Source organism: Phyllobates terribilis, unplaced genomic scaffold (assembly GCF_046119375.1).
Source record: "Phyllobates terribilis strain yellow unplaced genomic scaffold, ASM4611937v1 Scaffold_3__8_contigs__length_932513732, whole genome shotgun sequence".
NCBI lineage: Eukaryota > Metazoa > Chordata > Amphibia > Anura > Dendrobatidae > Phyllobates > Phyllobates terribilis.
In genome coordinates, this window is record NW_027362763.1 from 28,208,406 (window position 1) to 28,226,669 (window position 18,264).

Below are 18,264 nucleotides of genomic sequence, written 5' to 3' on the forward strand. Positions count from 1 at the left end.
CCCAGAACTTTGACAGTGTTCCCCTGCCTCTGCAAGATTAAAGTTGGGTCTCTCTCGCCTGTACTCCTTGGTTGTCCAACGAAGTGTGCCCTCTGCCGCCAGCATTTTCAGATGGGAATTTTTTTAATAGTTCCGCAACAAGGGCCTTCTGGTACAGCCCCATTTTTGTAGACCTGTCCACCTCAGGAATAAGAGATATAAAGTTCTCCTTGTAGCGTGGGTCTAGAAGTGTCACCAACCAGTAATGACTGTCACCCAAAATTTTGAGAACGCGAGTGTCATGGGAAAGGCAGCGTAACATAAACTCAGCCATGCGTGCCAGACTGCTAACAGGCAAGAGTTCCGTGTCCTCACCAAGAGGACGACTGACCATGCTCTCCTCCTCCTCCTCCTTTCTGTCCTCTGGCCATCCACACTGAACAGACGGTATGACAGCTGTGCAGGTAGTACCATCTATAGTGCATGAAACTAGCTCCAGGAGGGGGCTGGAGACATGCACAGCTAGTGGGAAGCCCCCATGACCGGGATTGGCCAGGTGGTTTCCTTTTAAAAGTATAGGGTTGTTAGGATTGTATGGGGGGAAGTTTAAGGGGCGGGCAATTAGGAGAGGCTGGGGTATATAGGGAAAAGTGCGGGAAAGCCATCATTCCGGGAGGAGCAGCCACAAGAGAGTCCTACCATGAAGTCAGTGGAATCCCTCGTGGTCCGACTGAGGGACGTCGCCCAGTCTCGGAGTGGTGGATGGCTCGTGGGCCATCGGACAGGCTGTGTTGCCACAGTCTAGTTGCGTAGCGGTTGGGTCTGCGGCGGGCGCAGAGGTAGCATCTACGGGGGTTTCAGTGTCAGTTCAGACGGAAAAAGACACAGGAGATAAGGTGAAGGTGGACGATAGGGCAAAAGGTGAGGTGTATGTGTGCTTCGAGGGGCCACTGGGGGCACATTTGAAAAAAGAGGTGAAAGAAAAAATTTGGCACGATGAGTATGTCAAAATTTTCTCCCTTCTTCCCTTGGAAAAGTTTAATCTAGACAAAGGGAAGAAGGACGATAGCAAAAAAGAGGAGGAGGAGAAGCGCAGGTGGCGGCTTATTCCCCAAACATTTGTAAATTGGCTTCAAGCGTTTGCTATATTGGCTAATGTCATTGGGGAGAAATTTCCTGAGAATTGCTCGGTTTTATTCTGTTATTTGGATTCTATTGGGGAAGCGCATCGTACTTACGGGGAACAGACATGGCTGAGGTACGATGAACAATTCAGGCAGAGGAAGGCGGTGCGGACTGAGATTAAGTGGGATCAGAAAGATATTGGTCTTTGGTTAAAAGTTATGGCCCCGGCTAGGTATGGGCAGTCCTTTCATGGGAGTGGAGGTAGCGGGAGTCAGCTGTCGGGACAGGGGGGGGTAGTCAGGGAGCACAGGGAGGAAAAGAGAAGTCTGGAACGTGCTGGGAATTTAATGACAGCCAGTGCAAATATGGGAACAGCTGTAAGTTCAAACATGTTTGTTTCCATTGCAATGGGAGCTCCCATGGGGCCTCAAAATGTTTCAAAAGAAGGAAAAGGAAAACTCTCTGTGGGTATCGGTCAAGGGGGTGACTCCAGTGAAGCTGCTAGGGATGGCCCCCTTTCTAAGTAGATATCCCGATCAATTGAAGGCGACAATTATTCGGAATGGTTTTTTGGAAGGTTTCAGGATCCCGCCACCTGATTATAAGGTTCCTTTTTCAGTTAAGAATTTGAGGCCTGCTTTATTGCATCTGTGATGCTTGAAAGCCCTACCCTGGGAGATGGGGGACTCGGAGCCGGGTCCTATGTTGTCGATGGGGTGTAGCCGTGGCCCGGACCCGCTCCGTGTCCAGGGCCGTCACATTAAAAAGAATGGTACAGGCTTATCCGGGTTGAGTGGCTGATCTCGACTACGCCACCTGTGGCACCTGGTGAAGGCCACCAGCGCTGCTGCAGTCCGCTGAGGCAAGGTGTTATGGCAGCCGTCGTTAGTACTACTTCCCAAAGGTGGAGCAGGGCCTCAGGGCAGAGAGAGACGGGATGGAGGGGGTAGTAGTCTAAGAGGTCTGGTGCTGCGTAGTGTGGTGCAATGCAGAATAAAGAGTCCGGAGGCCATAGGGGTTAACTTCCAGGGCTTTTACTCACGGTGGAGATTTCAGTAGAAAGGCATCTCCCTGCTCCTCGCGGAGTTCTGCGGTCACCAGAGACGATGAGGGGGTCCGACAACCTCCAAGTAAGTCCAGTGTTCAATCAGGACCCCGCACCAGAGTGTTCCTAGACTTCAGACTGGGTCCTCTCCTGTCTGCGTGTGTGGAAAGGCCGGGTCTCCCTCTGGTCTATGCACAGAACAAGGGTACGAGTGGTGACTCCGCCCCGTCCGTTACCCGGTGGGATCCACTGAGCCTCCGGGCTTTCCTGACCAGGACGTAGAGTAGAAAGATCAGGTGTCGGGGGCCGGTACCCCTCTTGCAGCCGGAATCCCTCTGACTAGATCAGCATAGCGGGAACAGGTGGCGTATACCGCTCCGTCTGCATCCCCCTGGGATCCATTTGCGGTGGAGCTACACTCCTGGCCTTCTTGGTCATATTATCTGCAACCGGCCCCTCGACCCAAGGCCAGGGTACGAGGGCCGTGTCTACATCCTCTGCAGGTCCACACAGGATCCACGCTCAGGGATGGAGATCATGATCAAAAGACCCAGAACCAAAATGGCTGTGTAGTAAATATGAAATTTAAAGTGTCACTAAAATGTGAGTCCTTCACCCTCACCCACTAATTGGTTCCCCTATCTCTTGGTTCCCCTGTCTCCCAACTTCCAGTAGGGGCAGCACCTAGTGCCTATTAGCCGCCTCTGGTGGGAGAAGTGTGGTGTTGGATGTGAAGGAAGGGTCCTGACCATCGCACTGTTCTTACCTCAGAGGAGGAACACTACACCCCATTAAAGAGGTGCAGCATCCCTGTAGCGGTCGAACCCTCAGGGGTGTCACACATCCAGAGGTCGTCAGTGTAAAGTTGTCAAAGGTGGAGTTAGGGCGTATGGCAGGACCATTTGAAAGTTTGCCGGGTGAAGGGGTGATCATTTCTCCTTTGGGGGTTGTGCCCAAGATGGAGCAGAATAAATTTCATTCGATTCAGCATTTGTCGTATCCGAAGGGGTTTTCAGTCAATGACGGTATCGCGCCAGAATTATGTTCTGTAGAATATACATCATTTGATACGGCGGTGTCATGGGTGCGCAGGTACGGGCCTGGGTCATTGTTAGCAAAAACCGATATTGAATCGGCTTTCAGGTTGCTTCCAGTTCACCCAGCTAGCATTCCGCTTTTGGGTTGTTTTTGGAACAAAGGTTATTACCTGAATAGGTGTTTGCCTATGGGTTGCTCAATTACATGTTTGTTGTTTGAGACTTTCAGCACTTTTCTGGAGTGGGTGGTTAGGGATGTGGCAAGTGTGCAGTCCGTCATTCATTACCTGGATGATTTTTTGTTCATAGGTCCCCCGGATTCGTTGGTTTGTAGTAATTTGTTGGCAGCCATGGTGTGGGTTGCAGAACGTTTTGGTGTTCCATTGGCGAAAGAAAAAACTGAAGGTCCTGGTACCGTATTGAGTTTTTTGGGAATACTGATTGATGCGGAAAGAATAGAATGTCGGTTACCCTAGGACAAATTGTCATTGCTCAGGCAGGAGGTTGAGCGAATCAGTAGATTGCGCATGGTGACATTGAAGGAGCTGCAGTCGCTGTTAGGGAGATTGAACTTTGCGTGTAGGATTATGCCTATGGGCAGAATATTTTGTCGCAGGTTGTCAGGGGCAACAGCAGGTGTGCGGGCATCGCATCATTTTATTCGTTTGAATAGAGATCACAGGGAGGATTTGTTGGTATGGAAGTGCTTTTTGGACAATTACAACTCCAGGTCGTTGATTCAGCAGGAGTTTTTGAACAGCTTTGAGATTTATATGGATGCTGCAGGCGGGGCTGGCTACGGGGCCTATTGTAAGGGAAAGTGGAGCGTTGGAAAATGGCCCGATTCGTGGAAGGAGAGGGGTCTTACAAAGAATCTTGCTCTGTTGAAATTATTCCCAATCGTAGTCGCGGTCTCAATTTGGGGTGAATTCTTCTCGAATCAGAGAGTCAGGTTCCACTGCAGTAATATGGGCGTGGTGGCGGTGATTAATAGTTTGTCGGCCTCGTCTCCTCCGGTTATTAAACTGGTCAGGGAACTGGTACTCCGGTGTTTGGAGTTGAATGCGTGGATTTCGGCGGTACATGTGCCAGGTGTGCAAAATTCTATAGCGGATGCTTTGCCTCTTTTCCAGTGGGAGCGTTTTCGGGCCCTGGCACCAGAGGCAGAAGTCGCAGGAGTGGAATGCCCTTCACAGTTGTGGCAGCTGATTACGGACGAGCTGGAAGATTGCTCCAGGAGTCAGTTGCAAGTTCAACTTGGTCTTCATACGAGGCATCGTGGCGAGTATGGCAAAGCTGGATGTCCCATTGGGGGGGCGGTAGAGAGTGGCGAGGATAGAACACTGGCGGTTTTGTTTTTTGTTGGTAAGGCTGCTGAATTAGGGTGGTCAGTATCTAGAGTTAGTAAATTTATTGCCGGGCTTGCATTCGGGTTTCAAATTGCAGGGAGCGTCGGATGTCACAAAATCCTTTTTAGTCAAGCAGGCATTAAAAGGTTTTAAAAAAGGCAGCAGGATTTTGGATAAGCGTAGGCCAGTTTCTTTTAGTATGTTGAAAAGGTTAGGTGTTGTATTGGAAAGGATTTGTTGTTCTAGTTTCGAGTCGGCTCTATTTAAACTAGCCTTTTCCTTAGTTTTTTTCGCGGCAATGAGAGTAGGTGAATTGGTGGTCTCTAGCAAGAATAGGGCAGGGGGTTTATTAGCTGAAGACGTAAGTTGCTGGGCTGGGGGAATTGATTTTTGGATCAGAAGTGCAAAGACAGATCAGTTTGGTAGAGGTAAGCGCGTTGTGTTAGGTAGAGTGGACGGGTGGATGTGTCCGAGGAGGTGCTTGGAGGCATATTGGCAGGTGTGGTCGGGGAGATCCGGCCCACTTTTATGCCACTGTAACGGTGCATTTATGTCCCGATTTTAGTTTACAGCGGTCCTAGAAAAGAGTTGGGCCTTAGTTCGGATGTGTACGGTTCACATTCTTTTAGGATTGGCGCTGCGTCAGAGGCTGATAGGCGAAGTTTGGGAGCGGAGGTGATAAAGCGGATTGGCAGGTGGAGTTCAGACCATTATTTGAAGTATGTTCGGCGTTGTATACCACAGGAATTTATTATTTGGAGTTGTTAAATATGCTTGTTATTATTCTTTTTAGCTGGCGTTCCCTTGTTAGCCTGGATTTTTGGACATTCGTTTGTGCATTGGGGGGCGCTGCGTGCTGACGTAAGGTGTGACGGTAGGCAATTGGGTTTTCTGAGGGAACAAGTACAGTAGTTATCCGTTGGCTAGGTTTTAGAGGGATGGTATGGAGCCGGGTTATGTCCGAATTTCACAAAGCGGCTCGATTGGACAGAACACCCGATATTTTGGTTATGCATATGGGAGAGAACAATTTGGGGGCTAGGCCCGTTAGAGAGTTAATTCGGGATATTCGTTTTGATTTTTTGAGGTTGAGGACATCTTTTCCGGGGGTACTGGCTGTGTGGTCAGACATAGTGCCTAGGCAGAATCGGTGAAAGGGATTAATAGAGCGAGAGTGAAATTAAATAGGGCCATATCGAGTTTTGTGTCAAGGAATGGTGGGATAAGTGTTAGGCACTTTGAGTTGGAATCAGGGGTTGGTTATTTTTGGTTAGAGGACTGTGTTCATCTGAACGCTATTGGAATTGATCTTTGGGCCCTGGCGATACAGGAGGGGATTGAAAGGGCATTGGTGGTTTTGGGGCACTCACGAGCCTAAGGTTTCAGGGCTGTTCATGGTGGGTGGGGGGTGGGGTTCTTGGAGTTGGTACCGAATTGTCGGTGGAAGGAACTGAAAAAATTCCAGGCCATTTTAAATTAAGTGGGGGTGATCAGGCAGTCGGTTCTGGGCTCTGGACGGGGTTTTACCCTGGGAGCTTTTAGTTGATTAGTCTTTCACAGACTGTGGAAGTATGGTGCCCGTGAGCTTGTGGTGCATGGCTGAGGGTAACATGACGGTCGAGTTCTTCTAGTTTATTTCAAAGCCAGATCTATTAGCTTGAAGAACCCTCCCTCCATATATTTATTTATTTTATTGATATTTTGATTGTTATTGTTGTGTGTTAATAAAATGGCCGCTGTGGCCAAAAATGTATTCAAAGAACAACAGGTTGTAGCGTTTTTATTTTGGGGACGGGGTCCTCGGGTAAGGCGGGAGAAGGTAAGCCAACAGGTAAGAAAACCATATTGGCCGTACCAGGTCATGTTGTTCCTCCTCCTCCTCTTCCTCATTGTCCCCCAATCCACGTTGGGATTAGATGTGGCTGGGCTGTGTGTAATCACCCTGTATGGTTCCTTGCTCCATCTCATCGTGCTCCGCCTGCAATGCCTCCTCTTTGATTGTGAGCAGAGAGCGTTACAGAAGACAGAGAATCGGGATGGTGATGCTAATTATGGTGTCATCGCCGCTCACCATCTTGGTGGAGTCCTCAAAGTTTTGCAGGATGGTACATATCTCTGACATCCATGTCCACTCCTGAGTTCTTATGTGTGGAGTCTGAGTACTCAACAACTGCCCTCTGCTGCTCACAAATCCTTCCCAACATCTGCAGTGTAGAGTTCCAACATATGGGGACATCACACACCAGTCTGTGAGCCGGAAGCTGCAAATGCTGCTGAAACACGGCAAGGGCGGCGGAAGCTGCAGGTGACTTTCTAAAATGGGCACACAGGAGGCGGTCTTTAACAAGCATATCCGGCAGCTCCGGGTAGGATTTGAGAAACCGCTGAACCACGAGGTTAAGCACATGGGCCCGGCATGGTACGTGTGTGAGCTCGCCTCACCTCAGAGCCGCCACCAGGTCCCGGCCATTGTCACACACGACCATGCCTGGCTGTAGGTTCAGCGGTGTGAGCCACAGATCTGCCTGCTCTTTCAGAGCTGTCCACAACTCTTCAGCATTGTGTGGTTTGTCACCTGAGCATATTAGCTTCAGCACAGCCTGTTGTCGCTTGGCCGAGGCAGTGCTGCAGTGCTTCCAGCTTGTGACTGATGTGGTCATTTTGGAGATGGAGGTTGAAGAGGAGGAGGAGGCTGAGAAGGATGAGGTGCAGTAGCTGTAGACCGTGGGGGCAACCCTGATTGACCTAGGGCCCGATAGTTTTGCCACCCCTGCTGATGCTGGCCTGGCAGGTGGTGCAAATGGCCTTTTTGGGGTTATTGGCACAGTCTTTAAGAAACAACCAGACTCGGGAAGACCTAACAGTTGTACTGGCAACTTCCTTTGTATTGGTGTTACGAGGAACGGTTGCTTGCCTTCTGTCTGCGGCCACCACACTGTTTCTTCCTGCCTGGTGGGGTGCTCTGACTCGCTCCCCCTGTGTGCTGCTCTCTTCGCTCTGCATGTCCTCCTGCAAGGCTGGGTCAGTTACTATATCATCCACCACCTCGTCTTCCACTTCCGCACCCTGGTCCTCCTCCTGACTACTGGCAATTGTGTCTCATCATCGTTCACCTCTTGTGACACTTTCCCACCGTCGCCTTCGTGTGACCGTGGCTGCTCAAATATTTGGGCATCGCTACATGCGATCTCCTCTTGCCTCGCTTCAAGTGGACCGGGCGAGAGGCCCGAATCTATAAATGGACAAGTGAACAGCTCTTCAGAGTGTCCAAGTGTGGGATCATTTGTCTCCGGGCACTCAGCATGGTGGGAGGAAGGAGGATCAGGGTGAGGAATATGTGGTCCAGACTCACGGCTACTGAGACTTGGTAGTGGTGGTGGCTAAGTGACTGGATGTTATGATCTGCAACATGTACTAAGGAAAGATAGGGGAAGTCTGTCCCTACAATAAGACTAAGCTGTATCCCTACGATGTAGCGGGCGACCTGTTCCTCGCAAACAGACCCGCCTTAGTCCTCGGCTAGTCTGAACGAAGACCTATAGATTTAGGGGAGGGGTCCCTAAGAACTAAGGACTGGTACACCTCCTAAACAGAGAAGTTGTTGCAGAACACAGAAATACAAACTGACAAAAAGGCACTACAGGTCAAAGAAGGACCAAGCGAGCTGCCAGATAGGCAGAGAAGCACCTGGCTAGAGAAGCAGAAACAACTGAAGTCCAGCACAGTCACAAGGGCGGAGCTGGAATACAAAGGCAAATGGTCACATGACCGCAAAACCCAGGAAGGAAAGAAAAACAAACAGGAGGGTTCTAACAGTACCCGCTCTTTTATGAGGATCCTCCGGATCCTCCAGGCCCAGGCCTATCCGGAAACCTCCTGTGAAAAGCTCTGACAAGTCTAGGGGCAGAGACATCATCCGCCCTTACCCAGGAGTTATCCTCGGGACCAAAACCTTTCCATGCGACGAGATACTGCAATCTCCCTCTAAGCCATCTAGAATTCAGGATACGAGAAATTTCATATTCTCCATCTTCCACCACAGGAGGAACTGTGACAGTGGCGTCCCTATCAGATACATCAGCCTTTTTCAACAAGGAAACATGAAACACAGGATTAATCTTCCAAGAAGTAGGGACCTCCAACCTAACAGCAGACTGGTTAACCACCTGAAGCACCTTAAATGAACCCACAAACTTAGGACCCAATTTTTTAGAGGGAATCCTCAACCGCAGATTCTTTGAGGACAACCAAACCATGTCACCCACAGAAAACAAAACCTCCTTACGTTTTCTGTCAAAATACTTTTTGGACTTCTTGTTAGCCTCTTGAAGGTTGCAACGTACATTAGTCCAAACTCTCTCCAAATCACCAGAAAAATTCTCCTCTTCTGGCACCGCCGACCCCAATTTGGAGAACGAACCAAAAGACGGATGTCTCCCAGTACAACAAAAAAAGGAGAACACCCAGCAGAGGAGGATGTATGGTTGTTAAGAGCAAATTCTGCGAGAGGCAGAAACTCAGACCACCCCTCTTGATTGTCCGCCACAAAACAACGCAAAAACTGTTCAACATCCAGGTTCTTTCTTTCAGTCTGTCCATTAGACTCAGGATGATACCCGTATGAAAATGACAAATGGACTCCCAACCTGTCACAAAAAGCACGCCAAAAGCGAGCCACAAACTGAGGTCCTTTATCAGAAACAATGTTGGTGGGAACGCCATGGAGCTTGACAATTTCCTTAGCAACGCCTTAGCAACTGTCTTGGTGCAGGGTAACTTATTGAATGGAACCAAATGACACATCTTACTAAAACTGTCCACGACCACCCAGATGACAGTGAAACCCTCGGACACAGGAAGGTTAGTAATAAAATCCATTGTGAGATGCGTCCAAGGTGCACTAGGAACCTCCAGAGGGCAAAGCAACCCCGCAGCAGGAGTATGTGAAGCCTTTGACCTAGCACACATCGTACATTAATGCACCCACTTGATGACTTCCTTCTGCCATCCAGGCCACCAAAAACTGCGACTGATAAGTCGCTTAGTCTCAGAAATTCCTGGATGACCTGCCAACCGAGACTCATGATACTCCACAAACAAATCTCTCCTAAAGGTTCTAGGCACAAACAACCTCCCATGGGGAGTGTTAGATGGAGCATCCTCTTGGGCTTTCAGAATCCCATCTTCCAAAACGGAGTCCAATGCTGCCACCACAACTCCTTTCTGTAAAATGCTCTCCTCCTCGGCACCAACCATGGGAGAAAAGTTGCGAGATAAAGCATCGGCTTTAACATTCTTGGTACCAGGGATATAAGTAACAGAAAAATGAAACCGAGAAAAAAAAGTGCCCACCTAGCTTGACGGGCATTCAAGCGCTTGGCAGCATCCAGATAGATCAAATTCTTATGCTCTGTGAAAACCTGAATAGGAAATCTAGCACCTTCCAAAAAATGACGCCAATGTTCAAACGCGAGTTTAATAGCCAGCAATTCCCGATTTCCAACATCATAATTAAATTCGGTTTCTGAAAATTTTTTAGAAAAAAAAAAAAGGATGTACTCCATCCTTGTTCTCCTGAGACAAAACTGCACCGACCCCCACCGATGAAGCATCGACCTCGACCAAAAAAGGCTTGGTCTCATCAGGCTGCATAAGGATAGGGGCAGAACTGAACCTCTCCTTGAGATGCAGAAAAGCTTCGCATTCGCACCTTTCCTGGTGAGATCGGTCAGAGGCTTAACAATTATAGAAAAATTCTTAATGAATTTCCTGTAATAATTGGCGAAACCCAAAAATCTCTGTATAGATTTTAAACCAATAGGCCTAGACCATTCCTGCACAGCCTGAACCTTCACCGGGTCCATCTCAAAGCCCTCGCTGGAGACAATGTAGCCCAAAAAACTAATTCTCTGCACAGCAAACTCACATTTCTCCAGCTTACCAAACAGTGAATAATTACTCAATAACTGTAAAACTTCACGTACACTCTGCCAATGGGACTCCAGATCTGGCGAATAAATCAAAATGTGATCCAAATACACAACCACATTCTTATCAATCAAAGGTCTCAGGATGTCATTAACCCTGGCACGCAGTCTCCTGTCCACGCGTATAGCTAATTGCATGGCATCCTGCAAGGTCTCAGGTGCAGGGAATGCAATCAGCAGATCCTTAACCCTTTCACTTAGACCAGCAAGAAAAAAACATTTTAACGCCGGATCATTCCATTTAACCTCTGAGGACCACCTTCTGAACTGTGTGCAATAATTTTCAACATCACCTGACCCCTGATTCAAACGCCTCAGTTCTGTCTCCGCAGATGAGACTCGATCAGGATCGTCATACAATAGCCCCATAGAAAAAAAATCTTCCACCGACCTAAAACACGGATCATTAGATTGGAGAGAAAAGGCCCACCCCTGTGGTTCCTTGCGCAAAAGTGACATGATAAACCCAATGTGCTGTGATTCATTCCCAGAGGACCTTGGTCTCAAACGAAAATATAATAAACAAGCATTTTTAAAGGAAAAAAAATCTTGTTGTTTACCATAAAAAATATCAGGCAGTCCTACCATGGGTTCCACAAAATGCGCTCCAGAACAGCTACTCACGTGTTGCTGGAGCTCGGACACCTCCAGAGACAATCCCTGCAGGCATTGAGCCAAATCTCAGAAACCATACTGATCCCCGGATTTCTTTCCTTAAAGTTTTTTGGGCTGACTTACTGTTATGATCTGCAACATGTACTAAGGAAAGATAGGGGAAGTCTGTCCCTACAATAAGACTAAGCTGAATCCCTACAATGTAGCATGCTGCCTGTTCCTAGTGAACAGACCCTCCTTAGTCCTCGGCTAGTCTGAACGAAGACCTATAGAATTAGGGGAGGGGTCCCTAAGAACTAAGCACTGGAACAAAAATGGGACACCTCCTAAACAGAGAAGTTGTTGCAGAACACAGAAATACAAACTGACAAAAAGGCACTACAGGTCCCAGAAGAACCAAGCGAGCTGCCAGATAGGCAGAGAAGCACCTGGCTAGAGAAGCAGAAACAACTGAAGTCCAGCACAGCCACAAGGGCGGAGCTGGAATATAAAGGCAAATGGTCACATGACCGCAAAACCCAGGAAGGAAAGAAAAACAAACAGGAGGGTTTTAACACTGGAAGCATTATCTTCTATCCAACCAACAACCTTTTGACACTGCTCTGGGTTCAATAGTGGTGTGCTGCGGTCCCCTAAGAATTGGGACAGGAAGGTCGGGCGAGAAGATGTGGGTATTTGTTGTGGCACAATTTCAGCTTGCCCACGGCCTCGGCCTCTGCATGCACCATTACCATCACGTCCAGTTCCCCGTCCCTTGCCACGTGCCTTGCCCATTTTAAATGGAGGACAATATCTTCCACGCTCACTACAAATGACTGAATTTGGAGCCAACTTATATGTGATCCGTGAGATGGAGAAACCACAGTTTTAAATACCTGGCCTGTAGGTAACTATTTTGAACAGCAAACTGGTGTCAATTGCTTCACTGGCACACCGAAACAAATTTTTAATGGAGGTCAGAAATGGCAGTATTTTCTGAAAACGTATATGTGATCCATGTGATGGAGAAAACACAGTTTGATACCTGTCCTGTAGGTAACTATTTTGAACAACAAACCGGCGTCAAAAGCTTCGCTGACACAGTGAAAAAAAATTTGAATGGAGGCCAGAAATGACAGTATTTTCTGAAAACGTATATGTGATCCGTGTGATGGAGAAACCACAGTTTTAAATAACTGAATTTTTAGCGCTGTAATATGGAAAGGACCTGGCTGTATTCTGCAGTGCCAACAAGCAAATGGCGCTGAAAAACGGTGTTCTCTGGATTGCTTTTTAAGCAAATAATGAGGATTAAGATCCAAAAAAAATTATTCCTGGCCCCTGAGACCTGGGTCTATTTCTATAATATCTAACAGCAGCAGAAGGCAGAACTGGAATGGAGTGTGGTGCCCCTGAGGGTTCGGTCGCCACAGAGGTATTGCATCTCATCCAGAGGTGTGGTACCTCACTCTCAGGTAAGGAAGGAGTATGGCTCAATACCCTAACACCTGCATTCACTACACCACGTTTCCGAGGGAAGGGCGAGATTGCTCCTACGGGAGAGCACAGTCCCTGGTCCCTGGCTGGAGTGGGAAGGAACCACAAGTGAGGGGGAACCATGTAGTGGATGGGTTGGAGGAAGTAGAAAAGGGGCGCACTTGCCAGGAGCAGCATAAAAGGGGATGGAACCATCTAGAAGCAGACAGTCTGAGGAGGAGAAGTGGAAGGAGCAGAGGCTCTGCAGGAGCTCTGCTCCAGAGGCGGGCCTAGCCTGTGAGGCCCAGGACTGAGAGAAGGAGAGAGAGGAGCAGGAAGGGCTCCAGAAGGATAGAGGGGATCCTAGAGGTACGGGCAGTGCTGGAGGCCACCCGTACGCCCGAATCTACAAGACAGTGGAAGGATCAAGCCGCAGAGGGGACCGGCCCCTTAACTAGCACGGATGCTTTAAGTCCATCTAGCAACCGGAGGTGGCTGTACTTTCAGGGTGCAGACACCCACTACCACAGTTAATACTTGCCGAAAAGGTGGCCACAGAGGGTCCAGGGGACTGCAGGTCGCCCGCCAAGACCCGAGGCAACCGGATTGGGAGACTGACTGTGTGGCGCAGGACAGGAGGGTGAGAGCCAGCGCAGGAAGCCGACTGAGAAAGGCACACAGAAAGGGGTCCTGACAAGTGCTCTGGAAATACCTGAGGGTGGACTGAACCCCACTCTGAGTAAGCGCAGCACGCCGAGGGAAGTTGCACTGGTACCTGTAACTTGAACTGCAATAACCGTGAGTAAAGACCCTGGGACTGCACTATACTGACTCTGTGGTTACTACTGCACTACAACACCCTGCACAACCACCATCATACACACACACTGCCCTTAAGCTAACTCTTCCTGTGGGGAGTTATACCACCTTTGCTGCAAAACCATCAGCTTCAGAGCACTGTTCCGCAGCGGCGGCCTCCATTAGCCACACTCCACAGGTGGCGTAGTCGGACTCTTTATAAATCCCAATAAACAATTCCCCTTGGATTGACCGCCCTGGGTCACGGACCGGGTCACTGCCACTGTGACTACAACCCCCAGCATCTACCGGCCCGGTACCGGGTACCCCATGGCCCAGGGGGCGCCTCAGGAGCCTCTTGTGCTATGTGCACGACAATCTGCTATATACCCTGCCTGCCTATATACACTGCCTTATAACACTGCGGCATTATAAAAATGCGGTTCACAGTAGAATTAAACTTTGGTGGAATCGAACCTCGTTAGAACATTACATGAGTAAGCAAATTATCCCTAGAGGTTTAAGAATCCAGCTATACCCAACATTTGAACTGGACGATGAAAATCTTCAAAAAAGATGGATGACGGCTGCATCTGTCTGCTCTATGGAGTTCATTAAAATCATAATTGAAAAAAACATGACCTCTCTGAATACTATAGATGATGAACTTGATTGCCTGAAGAAAACTCTACACTCCATGATGCCAGGGGAAAACCTTACTAGCTGGCTGACAGAATTGGAAAAGAATATTGATAAATGGGAGGAAAACATTAGTCAAGTGAAACAAAAGAAATACTTCCGAGATCTTAACGACTATGAAATGAATAAAATATATCGTTGGCAATTCAAGAAAACTATGCCATTGTAGAAGACATACTGATACTCATGCTAGAGCAACTCCATTTTGTATGCTCGCTTTAAAATCATGTTATTATCACTCCTTGCATAACATACATTCTTTCTTTCTTTCTCTTCCCATAGAACTTATCTCACACTAACCTTTTCTCAAGAGAACATTTTGTCAGACACTGTTATCTAACTTGTTTAGGCTAAGTTTGACCTTGTAAAATTTCCATAGTGCTTCAAACTAACAATGATATTATGACCATATATGTGTTTCCGTAATAATTGTACTAACATCAGTTAGCCTATAATATTGTAGTATGGCTGTAGAGTTGATTGGCTATTTGATATACTCAAAACAATATAAAATGCTAAGCAAAATAAACGGGATCAGAGATTCTTTGAATCCTCCCAATACAGAACATTGTTTCCGTTTGGTTTTCTGTGGATTGCAATCAACATAATAACTTAATAATTTGACACTCACTTGGTCAACCGTGAAGGGTTATTGCCCTCCCTTAACACCATCACGCCCTAGATCTCGTGACCCCTCTGAGACTTCCATGATATCAGGACAAGAAAGCAATTCGTCAGCAAGCGATGTGGATTATACCAGAGATTTCCACCTACGCAGTGGAAACGGAAAAAGGAAATACCCTGATATGTTCAACAAAACCCAAAAAAGAAAAAAGAGTAAAGATCGGTTTCAGGTAGTAAATTTATCTGAACATACACTTACTGAAGTTCAAACTTCAGTTCTTGAACGTGGCCTAACTTTTTCTCCCTCTTCTAATATAGATGCATTCACGGCAATAAAAGATACGCAATTATTTGCTAGAAAATTTAGATTAAAGAGATTACATTACAAATCAGACTTTTATGAGACAGGTCAAACTGAAGAAGAAATTAAGGCCATCAAAATCCTAGAATCCTTGGAAGAAGAAAATGCTCCAAAAGAGGTTAGTGTAATCCCTAATCACCTTTTTTATAAATCTAAAAAATTTCCTGCTTTGAGCCTCTGTCCAGCTATTGAGGTGTTTACTAAAGTAATTACATCTGAAATTGAATCCTTGGCAGACAACCATAAAAGAAATTTTAATTTGAATAAGAAAGAACATCTGGCATTACAAGAATTGAAATCTTGGGATGACATTATTTATAAACAAGCAGATAAAGGAGGTAATCTAGTTCTATGGCCGAGAGAAATGTATGAAACACAGGCACAAAGATTACTAGGTGATACCAGATGTTACCGTAAACTTACTTTTAATCCTTTGACCTCATTTCAGAGTAAATTGATTGTTATCTTAGAAAAAGCGTTTGAAGATGGTATCATTACCAAGAAACTACTTGATAACATGCGAGACTTTCATCCGAGACTACCTACTTTTTATCTGATTCCGAAATTGCACAAAAATCCCACAGACCCACCAGGACGCCCAATTGTTGCAGGTAATGGGGGGCTATGTGAGACTATCTCGGATTTAGCAGACTATTTTTTGAAACCATTAGTATCTACACTCCCCTCGTTCATTAAAGACACCACATCAGCCTTACAAAGAATTGACCAATTACATCTGGATGATAATATGATTATGGTAACGGCTGATGTGGAGTCACTTTACACCTCAATTAGACACAAAGATGGTCTAGCAGTGGCATGGTTCTTAGAATCAAGCAATTTGGATGGGTGTTTATCCAATTTTATACTCATCCTGTTGGAGTTTTTACTCCATCATAATGTTTTCATTTTTAATAAAAATATTTATCTTCAGCAACAAGGAACTGCGATGGGGGCTTCATGTGCCCCCGCTTACGCTAACCTCTTTTTAGGAGCATGGGAACGTAAGATCTTTCAGGGGGATACCATTGAAGCCATGAACAATGTACACAATTGGATGAGGTATATCGATGATATCCTCTTCTTTTGGGATGGGACTGTCGAGAATCTAGAAGTTTTGATGTGTAAACTTAATGACAATGATCTAAATATTAAACTTACGTTTAAATTTGGCAGAACATTGAGTTTTTTGGACATAAGAATAAATGCATCACCAAATGGACGCTTACATATGGATGTGTACAGAAAACCCACAGCGACTAATTCTTTTCTAATGGCGGATTCCTCACACCCAAAGAATAGAATCAGAGGTATACCAATTGGACAGTTCCTTCGGGTCAAAAGGATATGCTCGGATAATGAAACTTTTGAATTTCAAGCCATGGATTTGGCAAGACACTTTCAAGACAGAGGATATAGTAAGAGACTTATAAAACGGGGTTACTTCAGAGCTAAAAGAATTTCCAGGGATGAACTTCTTTATGGTCCTCCCAAACCAAAAAAAGATGACAACAATCAGGTACGGTTCATTTCCACTTTCAATAACCAGTGGCAAGATCTTAAGTCTATCATCTCAAGAAATTGGAAGATTTTGATGTCAGATCCAATTTTGCAATGGGTACTGCCTGCCTCGCCTTCTTACGTCGCCAGACGGGCAGCTAATCTTAAGGATGCTTTGGTTCACAGCCATTACGACCCCAGTAAAATTAAAATTTCTAAATTTCAGAGCTCACTAGGATTTTTTCCTTGTGGCCTATGTAAAGGCTGCCTAAATTTAATCAAAACATCCACTTTCTGTAACTGGGATAATTTGCGTAAATGGGAGATTAGGAAACACCATAGTTGTTCATCTAAAGCCGTTATTTACCATGCCAAATGCCCATGTCAACAAATATACATAGGCATGACTACGAGAGAACTCAAAGTAAGAGTAAGAGAGCATGTGAGGGACATAGAAAAGGCCCAATTGACCGAAGATATTGCCCAATTGAAAACACTACCAAGACACTTCAAACAATTCCATAAATGTAATTCCAGAGGTCTGACAGTTAAAGCTATCGATCAAGTGGACCTTGACTCCCGTGGAGATGATGTTGGCAAAGCCCTTGCCCAATTGGAATGTAAGTGGATTTACCGGTTGGGCACTATTAATCCTAAAGGACTAAATGAAAATATGGGATTTGCTGCATTTTCATAAGTAGAATTTATAGTTATATTTTTATTAATATTGCCGCTAGTCACTATTGCGGTATCTTTTTAGGGGTGTAGGTTGAGGTTGTTTTGTTTTTAACATTTTAATTGTGTATGTTTCATATATTGGGAGAGTTATTATTTTTTCTCTCTATATTCTAGTTAGTAAGATCCAACGGTCATCTTGTCCATGGAGGCTGTCGGGGAGTGATATTTGGATGGCTACAGATGAATGCAGAGGAATCCTATACCATTGTCTATCATTGTTTTAATACTTATTTGATTATAGTTATATATTGTAAACCTGGTCTACATGATTTACTTTGACCACACCCGTATATTTATTTATTTTTTATCAATTGATTCTTTTTCAATTTTTTCATATTTGCACGCTTGCACTCTGTTCTATTAGCGCCCTTGCTAATTCTTAGGTACCTGTATTATAGTTTTATGCACTATCCTGCACTTTACACGGACATATATACAAAATGCACGGTCATATATATTTCCATCAATATATGTCATCATGCACTCTCCTATTTACTACACTAATTTCTTAGGCACAATATATGGATATACAGTGCCTACAAGTAGTATTCAACCCCCTGCAGATTTAGCTGGTTGACACATGCGGAATTAACTTGGCATTGTGACATTTGTACTGTAGATCAGCCTGGAAGTGGGAAATGCACTGCAGCAAATTTTTTTTTTATTTTTTTTTTTAAAACGTTAAAAGTTAATTCAGAGTGTCATTTATTATTCAACCCCTCAAACCACAAGAATTCTGTTTGGTCCCCCTAAAGTATTAAGAAGTAGTTCAGGCACCAAGAATAATGAGCTTCACATGTGTGGATTAAAGATCTCTTTTGCCAGCCTTTTCTGACTATTTAAGACCCTCCCCAAACTTGTGAACAGCACTCAGACATGGTCAACATGGGAAAGACAAAGGAGCATTCCAAGGCCATCAGAGACAAGATCGTGGAGGGTCACAAGGCTGGCA